Source organism: Syngnathus scovelli, chromosome 3 (assembly GCF_024217435.2).
Source record: "Syngnathus scovelli strain Florida chromosome 3, RoL_Ssco_1.2, whole genome shotgun sequence".
Lineage (NCBI taxonomy): Eukaryota > Metazoa > Chordata > Actinopteri > Syngnathiformes > Syngnathidae > Syngnathus > Syngnathus scovelli.
This window is the reverse complement of record NC_090849.1, coordinates 15,563,829-15,575,218: the sequence shown is the minus strand read 5'-3', so window position 1 is coordinate 15,575,218 and position 11,390 is coordinate 15,563,829.

The following is an 11,390-nucleotide window of genomic DNA, read 5'->3' as shown; positions in this document are numbered from 1 at the left end:
CCTTAAATAAAATGACCATGTTATCATAACGTGCCTCATTTACTGCTGCCAGCAAATGGCCAGTCCTCTGTTTTACTCCCTATAGTCGTTGACACACAAAATGATTTCACTATCCATAATTCACATGAGAACCTGACTTGGTATTAATAGTAACCGGCATAGAGTCCATGCCAAGCGCATCAGGAAGACAATCACATGCCAACATAACCATCGGCAACACACCGGTGATTGCCACGCATCACTACACCATCATCAGTGGCGGTAAATATTTCATTAGGGATGCAAATGTGTCAATTAAAGATACGTAGAGACAAAGATGGGTCCCTCATCTGGGGTTTCTCCTTTATTTGACACTTATTTTCTCCTCCCTAGCTCGAGGATATTCTTATTAGCACATTAATGCAACACAATTGTGAGCGACACAGGACACCAGACTCAAAGCCAAATGGGGGGGGAATCTAAGATGTGCTTTTGACAGAATTGCACCATTACATGTAAGTGAATAGATCTGACTTAAATTCATTAGTTTCTTAATATCGGGGTGAGATAGAATAATAGCATTTAGATTAAAAATCCAAAAACGAAAAATGTATTTACTCGTTAGTGCTGATAGCTATACTACCCCCCCCCCCCACACACACACCATTCTGCCCAGTTTAGTCTTGTTATTAAACTCATCCTTTTGTCATAGTTAGCCTCAGCAGGGGAGGAAAAAAAATAGACATCATTCTATGAATTATTAAAGATGCACAGGCTAATTTATTTAATGAATTAAGAATAGTCCGGTGGGGGGTATTTCAATAATGGCACACTGTTAGTAGTGTTTTAATAAGGATGGCACACACTGATTGGGTAATTACATCTCAGCTCTCCCCACGCTGCCTCACTCTGGGATCACAAGAGGCGGAAGCAATGTGGCAGTAAATTCTTTCCACAGTATTTTTATCAGCAAATACACATAACATGACGCAGAGTCCTTCTCAGTGACCTTCCATTACATAGCGAGTTAGCTTTTTTCTCATCACAAGATGATGTCTCCAAAGAACAATTCTTTAAACGCATGTGCCAAAAGTGTGTTTTGCACTCTGCTAAGAAGCTGCAGGCCACTGCTATTTCGCAGACAGGATAAAAGTTTGTAATCTCATATAGAATGTGCAAAGTAATCAATAAAATCCAAGCTAGAGTTTTAAATCTGCCACTTAAAAAAGGGAAAATGAGAGGAGGGTAAGGACAAGGAATGGGGGAAATAATCCTTCTTCAGCAAAATGTCAGGCTTGGTTATGACTTTTTTGTGTTTGCAACAAAGCCCACTAGCTCAATCAGACTGTTCACACATCCAGGGGCTTCATTCCGAAACACAGTCAGTAAAAAAAACAAAAAAAAAAACAACAACAACTGAGAGTAGGAGAGAGGGAGAGCAGGAGAGAGTGAGCAAGAGAGAGAGAGAGCAAGAGAGAGAGAGAGCAAGAGAGAGAGAGAGCAAGAGAGAGAGAGAGCAAGAGAGAGAGAGAGCAGAGAGAGAGAGAGAGAGAGAGAGAGAGAGAGAGAGAGAGAGAGAGAGAGAGAGAGAAGCAGCAAGGCCTATAATGGGACTGGATCCCAATCAATAGAGACGCTCCTCGGGCCATTCGTAGGCGTAATGACTTTAGGTTTCTCAATAATTAAGATATTGTCACTGTGCTGACTGCAGGGTCAGCCAATCATTAACCCCATGTTAAATATGCCTTTGTTTTAATTGCTTTGCTTTGCTCCTCCAGATATGCAAGGATGAAAATTAAAGAGACAGCAACCTTTTTTTTTCAAATGCATGTATGAGTCAGAGAGAGAACGATAGCCGCCCCCAGGCATCCTTGTATGTGTGCACTGTTAAAACGTCCGCATTCAGCAAGTAACTGACCCATTAATTGTTCTTTCAGCTTTGCTGAATGGTCTTTCTTGAAACAAATGTGTCACATTTGCTCTCTTTAAAGTTTGTTATGAGATGAAAACAACTTTCCTTAATTTTTATCACCACAAAGCAAACCAGTGAGAAGACCGTCACAATGCAGTTTGCATGATGTCTTCAAACACCAGGGCCAAAGGTGGTAAGAGTGGCACTTATCATTGCTCAGCCAATGATATTTCTAGCCCACTTCCCCAATCTAAGCGATCACCCCAGTCCTGCCCCAGCCGGGTAATGAGAAACAATGAATTTATATTCAACGTACTGCCATTCTTTTTGCCCCTACTACACAGACTCGCGTGCCTTCCTCTCTTTTCTCAGCAGCCCTGCCATTGGCTGCCAGTAAATGGACTAAAGCGCCACTCAATAGGCCAGTGCACTCCGTCAAGGCGAGGGGGCTTGACCTTTCTTGGCGTAGGGAAACGCAATTCATATCGGCCCCAGACCAGCTGCCCGCTAAACGAACATCTCATCCAATTTCCAGGCGCTTGCAACACAAAAAACAGAAGTGGGGGGTGGGTGTGTGTTGTGAGGAGCGTTGGGGGAGAGTGGCTTGTGGGTAGGGAAGTCCTGATGGATTTTAGATTGGTTTCTCAATTTCTCTTCACTCCAGAGAAGCTGGGGGAGACGAGACAAAGAGGAAAAACAAACACCAAATGCTGAGCGAATACACACGTGGTGGACACCTACACACACGCACACACGTGCGCGCACACACACAATTTTATTTTTTATTTCGTCCTCGAAGCGTGTATTATGACTTGCTAAATGATTTCATAGGCTTTCACATGATGTAGCTGACTGCTTTCTTTTCCCAAAAACTTTAAATCACCAGGACCAGACAGACTATTCATGAAGGACCACCTAAAGAGACGGTTACTGTGGAGACCACATTCCCATAGGACCTACTTACGACAAACGCACAAACAAGTGCATCATCACACAAACACAGTGAGGAAACTCAGCAGAAGGTACACACAATGTACTAAATGTAGACTTGCACACTTTGCACAAACTGAGGACGTATGCAGTGAAACACTCAATTGTATTCAATTTGTGATTGTTTGTTAAAATAAGCAATGAATACAAATTCCATACAGTTCACATAATGCCTTTAACATGGTAAGTCCATTTCAAGATTAGTGTGTGTGCATGTGTGTGTGTGTGTGTATGTGTGTGTGTTAGTACAAAGAAGATGTAACTGAGTGAATCAGTGATATGTGAAAGATACACGGCCTACATTAAAAGTGAAAGGTCAGCAAAAAAGCACAGTAGCCTTAATACAAAGTACTTTATGTACAGTATGTAAAAGAGAGCTTTACTGGATTACTGTCTATTACCTTACTCTGTGTGTTCTGTTTCTGTATTCACACGTGGCTATATTGTCTCCTTTACGTTACCTTTTGAATACATATTTGATGTCTCATTGAATATTTATAAGAAATATCTTCCATATAACAAGTTGGAGTAATACGGTTTGCATTTCAATTGTTTCTATACTGTATTTCTGCAATTGGCAAGCAACCAGTCCAGAGTGAACCTCAACTTTTGCCAAAACTCACCCAGGACCTTAGTCCACATTTACCCTGAAAAAGAAACTTGGCTATTTTATTGATTACTTGTTTTTAAAAGTGAGTAAATTAGATTACTAGTTAGTTCATCACTTGCTTTCAGCAAATGCCGACAATGCTTAACTTGAAAAAGTTTTAGCCAATATTTTACTGGAAGTGTGTTTAGGATTTTATTGAAAAATAAAATGGAGAGTTGTTGTGTTAAAATTGTGTGCTTTTTTTCCTTTCATATTTTGTTTGTTTATTAACAATTACTTTTGTATAACGTGCAACCCCAGTATGCAATATAAACAGTGCCTGAAATTACTCTGCTGACCAATCACGTGCGCTTCATGTTTGCTTTTTGCTATACGCTGCTGGGTAATAATCTGCCATTGTCTCTCATGAATAGAGACACTAGATATTGAAAGTGCACGGCACGGAAATGTTTCATTGCAAATAAATACTTTGATAAATCAAATTCGGGAAGCAACAGGGAATAGCTTTTAAAAGATGTCAAATAACGTGGTACGGATTCTAATTAGATTACTAGTTACTCAAAACGGCTGCCATTATAGGGTAACACAAAGTAATGTGTTCACTGCACCACTGATATGTGGTACCGAAAAAAGATTGATGGATGTTAATATAGGTTAACCACATTTTACATTAAGCTGCAAGAAGCAGCACAGACCTCTGCGGCAGAGTCGGAAAGGGCTGCTCCGAAGATACCTATACTGAGGCATGCAGACGTGTGCATGCTAATGAATAAAAAAGAGACATAAACAAAACCCGCACAGGCGCATGGAGGTAAACAAGTCCCACTTTGAGAGGGTGAGTTATGCCTCAGGCAACAAACTAATCATAGCTGTGCTGTATGGGCATGTTTTAGATAAACAACTGGCTTCGGTAATTTGGCAGCACTCCCATGGACAAAGCCATGTGTAAGCAGTACCAAATGAGCAGCGCAGCAGCACCGAGATGCAGGAAGAGTGTGCGGTTCAGGTCTCTGGGGTGCTCAGTTTTTCCCTGCAGCCCCTGTCTGTCTTGGCAAAGGCTGCTATGGTGTTGTCGGGCCTGGCCCAATTAAACCTATTTAGGGAGACTTCAACCTTTGCCTCGCTAGGGACCCGGCTCGTCATCTCTGCGTACTCGGCCGTGGTGCCTTTCTGCTGGTAAAAAAACAAAAAAACAAAAGGGGGAACACCCATATCATATGCTGACGTAACCTAACAATTTTTAACATATTTCATGCATGGTATTCTTATTGTCAAGGTAGCAGTGATCGCTCTTTAGGACCGCAGTTTTTTTTTAACCCTCTTCATTCTAGGTGGTTATGACTGATGGGATGTGGGATGTGGGCTGGCTACACGGATGGAGATCAGATTTCGTGCGCCCCCCAAAAGCAAACAAAGCTAGTCGACAGTGTATGCCGTGCATCCCCGGAGTCCAACTGCTGCTCTGAAACCAATTTAGCAACCCAGGCTGGGAAGAGTAAACCTCTACTCCCTCTGTTTTCTTCTATCCCCCCATTCATTCCATTACTTCCCCTCCTGCCTCAGCTAGCTTCTCCTCTCTCTAAGCATTATTCTTTGGAAGACACGGTTGAACCAGTGGGAGGGAATCTGGGCATGAGAAAGTGGAAAAGAGGGGAAAGGGATCTCTTCGCTCTGAAATCATGCTCTGGATAAGTTTGGAGAGTCCTAGTGTGTTTGGATTGGCATGGCGGTTGGCAGACGGCAGGGGGAGGAGGAGCTGCAGGGGAGTTATAAATAAACATTTCAACAGGGCTGGGGAGAGGTGTCAGCAGGCCTCGAGCTGCAGACCTTCCATGGGCTCATTGGCGTCCCTCCAGGTCACATTACATGAGTAAAGTGACGTACTGTGCGTGTGTGCGTGTGCTCAGAAGGTGGAATGTGTGACTCAATGAAGGCCTTACTGTGCCATCCTCAGTGAACCAAGACAATTAGCATATTATTACATAAGGACAAAATGTTCTATTCACACGTCCTCTGCTGAAGATGTGCTATCGGTCCCAGGGTTCTATTTCTTATCGATTCGCAGTCATTACATTTTAACATAAGAGGAAATGATCTACGCAGGTGCCCAGTAGAATGAATAAAACACTAAAATGTCAATTAATCTACATTACCTTCCTTGCCTGAACTGGTTGGCGGGTTCAGTACTGCAGAAAGTTGAAGAAGTCAATTTTTGGCTTAATCTCGCATTTCAGTACGCATACAGTAAAGTTGTCTTTCTAAATTAATACTGCCCAGACAATTATATGTTTTAGTTCGTTTCCTGCCCAAAATGTAAGCGTCACAGTGTAGAGTGGAAAAAGCATAATGATTTAATAGCTGATTGAGCCTCATTTGGCAGTAATAACCTCAATCAAACATTTGCTATAGTTGCAGATCAGACCTGCACAATAGTCAGGAGCAATTTTGGAACATTTCTCCTTACCAAATTGTTTTAATTTGGAATTTGACTGCACCACTCCAAAAGGCGTCTTTTCCTCTGTTGAAGCCATTTATTCTGAGAGCTATTTTTTGGAAGGCACAGGGGTCAATGTTTTTTTGAGAATACAACAAAAATCAGATTTACAAAACGCTTTTATGGAAAACGATGGATTCTCACACTATATAAAAGTTTGATTTCAACCAAAACATTGCTTATGTAGACAATAAGGGCTGCACTTTTCTATAAAATCTAGTCTATTTTCTTTCGCTTTTTAAGTAATATAGAAAACAAAAGATGAAGGGGGAGGAAAAGTAGTACAATCCCATCGCTATTTTATTTGCAGAAATTAGCCTTGACACTTAAGACATGGAGTATCAGTACACAATGAACAATTTATTTATTTTGCTAATGGATCCAAACGTAGTTTACAAAAATTATATTAAATATTCAATGTTTTCAGTTCCTGGAAAGAAATAAGCCAATTGTTCTCACAAAAGCAAAACCTTTTTTGAGTGTCATTTATGTGCTTGTGTCTACAAGTACAATTACAGAATTTCCACTACCATGACTGAGCACAGCTGTACAATAAGACACCTTAAAGTGCAATAAATATGCACAGCACTTGCAAATGTGTCTTGTAAGGGATCTGTTAAGTACATAAATATCATAAAAGAAGAGGCAAATGTTTGGAAGCTCGCTCCAGCCCACCCTGTTGGAGACCCCCATTCTCCCTCTAACTAACAGTGCTCTCCAGCACAACCTCCAGCGCTGCCAGCGGGCTGCTCCCCTGGCCAGCTCGACTCTGAGGCCTTAAGAAAACAAACTGGTTCTGATTGTGAAAATAGTGCCGCAAGGCCCACCTGGTGCCTGTCGCTTATCTCAGACAAGGCAAGCTTTGTGCAGTACGGGGCTCCTTACTGGCCCTCTATCAGCCCACCTGGTGGAGAATTGCAGGGCCAGTCTCCTCTGCCATCTGGCCCCACTGTCCATCACATCTCCAACTGACCCCATTCAGCCTGGGCTGCTTCCACTGAGGTCTTTCACTCAGCATGTAGACCCCACACAGTTCTGTGGGTCAGAACAATTTGCGATAGGGAGACCAGCAGTTCTCACAATAGCACCCCCATGCTTATCCCTGACACTGTAAAACACTCAAGAGCGCATATCTAAGATAAGCACTAAAATGTTGACCACTATATTTGAATTTTCTTTTTTTTTTTTTTTTTACATAATTTGATTAATATTTCTTCCTAAAAAACAATTAATAAGTTACATGGGGCTAACTTTATATTTTGGAACAAAAGTAACAGTATAAATATCACAATTAATTTTCATTTAAACACAAAAATTAGTTCCCTTCGCTCACATCCCACTATTTATTTGTGTTTTGGTAATGAGCCGCTTCTACATGTCATGCTCTGTTTTCATTTGAGTCCACTGAATTATTGTTGAAGGTACAAATTAATCTTAATACACAACTAAAACAGGTCAATATTGCAATATATTGTCTTTAATACACTTACTAAATCCCACTTATTATGGCACGACTTTGTCAATTCTTAAAAATGAGTTTCCATGACATTCCAGCAAATATTCCTGAGCATGTAGTTTAATAACCATGATCTCCAGTCTTGCTAGCAGGTCATTTTCACTTTCATAAATCTTTGCTTCTCCTTGATGAAATGGTACAGACATTATTACTTGCTAGTTGATGCACTGTACAGGATTCTATCTTATTAATTTAAACTCATAAATAAGATGTGAATAATTTATACTGACAATGCAATAAACAAATAAAGACATTTGGAAAATAGGCACCACTTTCCGAAGAAACAGAACGGTCAATTTTTCCGACAAATTTCACAATCAGTAGTTTTTCATCGTCTTAGCATCAGAATAAATTGGGCAACCCTTTAAGGTGAGATTGTGTCGAGATCCATCCATCCTTCTATTTTTCCAAACCACTTATCCTCACAAGTGTCACAGTCGGCAGGGTCCACCCCGATCTGGTAGCCAAACAATCGCAGGGCACACATACAAACAACCATTTGTACGCATAGTCACACCCATGAACAATTTGGAGTGGCCAATTATGGGAGGAAACCCATGCAGGCACGGGGATAACATGCAAACGCCACACAAGAAGGCCAGAGCTGAGATCAAACCCTGCACCTCAGTATTGTGAGGCGAACGTGCTAACCACTGCACCATATATTATAATATCTTATACAACCATTTTAGATATTCTTTGAGTCCACCAATTGATCATGTATTCCGTGAAATAGGTGTGATTTAGCACAACTATAAAGAGTGCACCTTCACTGTTTATCTACTGCTTTAAAATGTTCAAGAGGATGGAGTTTTAAAACTGTAATGAGAAAAAAAACTGAAAATGATGAAGGCATCAGTGCCTACTTAGGGATTTATGTGGGGAAGCTAAAAATCAAAAGCAATTAGGCCCACATTGTCTTTTAACTTGAAAATGAAATGCAATCACATTAACATCCACCATATGGAATATGAAATCACTGAGCTGAAAAGTTTTGCTTGCCGAACATGCTTTTGCACCAGCCATTGTTCAGTTGGACTTCATTACGATATTTGGGCAACATTTTCTTTTTATGGAATCCACGAAAAATTAGAAATGTGGATGAGGCTACTTTTTCCATGGTCCTTGGTGAGTGTCAGTGATCTGAGACATTTGGAGTGGTGTCTTGATGAGCCTGACTTTGGATCAGGACCCCCGCATCTGGGCCACATGTGCAGTCAGAGAAAAAGGAACAGACAGAGAAAGATTTGAAGTCTTTTCTCTTTTTGTTTGCTTTTTTGACTTTCTTTCTCATCCATCTGCAATCTTCCCTCGTAATGCTACGGGCTATGATCATGGTGATTAACATCAAATTACAAGCATGTTTAATGGGACAAAACTGTTGACAGTAACAAAAATCTGTAGTTTCATGCCTGAGCAGATTTGATACAGTCCCTTTACAGCCTCTCTGACCAGGCCTCCATTAGCAGCATCAGGAGGCCCTGGGCGGCCGGCAGGAGTGTGACCAGAGATTATTGTCCAGTCTGCTTGTTTGGGTTAAGGCTTTAGATGGGGAAATGGGATTAGGGTAGGCCCGGCTGGAAAGACATACACTAATGGGAAGCAGAGGAGCACTTGCCTGATCCTCCTCCACTCACAGAGAGCAACCCTGTTATCCCACCAGATTGGATTAACCCCCTGTTAAATGTGCTATGATAAGGAAGGACCACTGCTGAGACTCTCCTCAGTGCTGCCGGGGAGGAAACACACAGATACAGCACATGGATCAAATAGATTCCAGCACAGTGCTTTTTAAAAGGATTTCATGTTAACAGATCGGACTGTGATGTCACATGGACACCATCAGAAAGAGATGCAGCGGGTCTGTTATTCCTTGCCTCATGTTACCGCAATCTACATTAATGAACGCTATCGGGATCAAATTAAATAAAGCAGTTTGTACCTTTTTTAGCTCTCTGGTCAGTGGCCAGTCTGCTTTCTGGTTCCATTCAGCAAGCCTCATAATATCCCAAATTCAACTCAGGGGAAAGCTTAACTAGAGACTTTGGATCCAAAGTTGGACAAACTGGCACATGGTACAGTGAGGTGAATATTGTAGAGCAGGGATGACCAAATCCGATCCTCGGGTTTTATACGTCTTCAAATGTTGTCAATATCTTCAAACATGCTCAATGTATTTAGAAACAAGTCTCTGAATTTACTTGGATCTTTAGGGGAGGAGGAAACAGAGTGTTCATTTGTGGGGTAAAAATTTACAGATTTGGAAAAAGTGGATTAGGTAATAGTTTTGATGGGTCTGTTTGCAAGTGACAGAATCCCTTCATAGAGCATGATGGACAAAAGGTGGAATTGGGTTTAATACCAAAGTAAAGCTGAAAGTGAACATCGATTCATTTTTAGATGTAGGTAGATGAGGAAAAAGGACCACTACACGAAACTATGGGAATTGAAAGATTCGAGATTCATGAACTAGGTGCGGTCACACAGAATGCTGTAAAGGGTTGAGGAGCTCCATTTGAGATTCCAGGAGATGTAAAACTGTCACAGAGAATAGTGTGGGAAATTATTTGCCCGAAATGCAACTTCTTGCCTTGTGCAATGAAAGTGAATAATTTCTAGCAACTGCTGTTTCATTTATTATTCCTTATTATTCACTATGATTTGATTTTATGAAAAGGGGTCACTTGAAAACATTTGATTAAGGTAATCTTTTGTAATCTGCTGTTTTAATCTGCTATTGTCTTTAGATTATGCTTTGATCATAGTATCACTGTGGCTATCACACTGGCTTTTGCAATGATGCTGACTTTAATATTAGATAAATTGCTGTTTGTCAGTATCTATTTTTCGGTTCAACCACAATAAACCTTTACTGAACCAATGGAAGGCTGTATGTAAATAAAATACTTCAAATGCTGCCAATCTACTAATCAGATGTATTTACTGGTATCCAACCCGCCATTGTCTTCCAAAGAACTGAGCGCCTAATTTGTACCATGATTTCAACTGTTGTAAAAAAAATACTGTGTATGCCATATATGCTGTGTGGCATTTTTGTGAAAATGACATGTTGGCTATACCGCATTTAACTTGTAGGAAAGTCTGTCCGCACACATTCCAGGCTGAGAAAAAGCAATGTAATATTACCGCACAATCACCAAGTTACCTGCAGCTCGGGGCCAAAAGGACTCCCTTGTGACCTACCTGCCAACTCAGTCGTCTCTTGTGTGATTGATTAACATTTTATTAATGTTTCCTTTTGCCACCGGTCCAGGTGAAACAGCATGACACACATTGCCTACACTGGGTGATGATTGGATTTCAAAGGTTACCAATGCTATAATTGCTTTTAAATTACACTGTGTGAGCGTGCCATTAAAGGAATGATGATCCACATCACACCATCACTGTTACCTCTGTGGATCTTTGGCTATTTAGTCTGGAGATGGTGAAATGTGTGACACTGATAGGCATTAGCTGGTCAGAAAAAAAAAAGAAGCTTGTTTGAGAAACAACAACTCTTGCATCACGAAGCAACAAAGAGGCCGCTGCCACTTGTCTGATCAATGTCATTTCGCCCACCTGCTGATATTTTTCTAGCAGAGACAGCCTTGGTAATTTAGAAATAATAAATGAGATCAAACCCACCATAAGTCCAGTTGACAACCACTTAAGGGATTCATTCTTGGTTAACAAATCACTGTTGGCTAATTAACCAAATTGTGTGTAAATGTGCGCTGCACAAAGGTTACTGCTATTTAATGGGCAATCAGAGTCCGTTGGCACGAAATGTTAAAAGCCTGTCAAGTAAATGTGTGGTTATGAAAGGAATGGGTTCATAAAAATGTATATCTAACAGCGATTGAATGTTTATTACAAATCTTTGGAT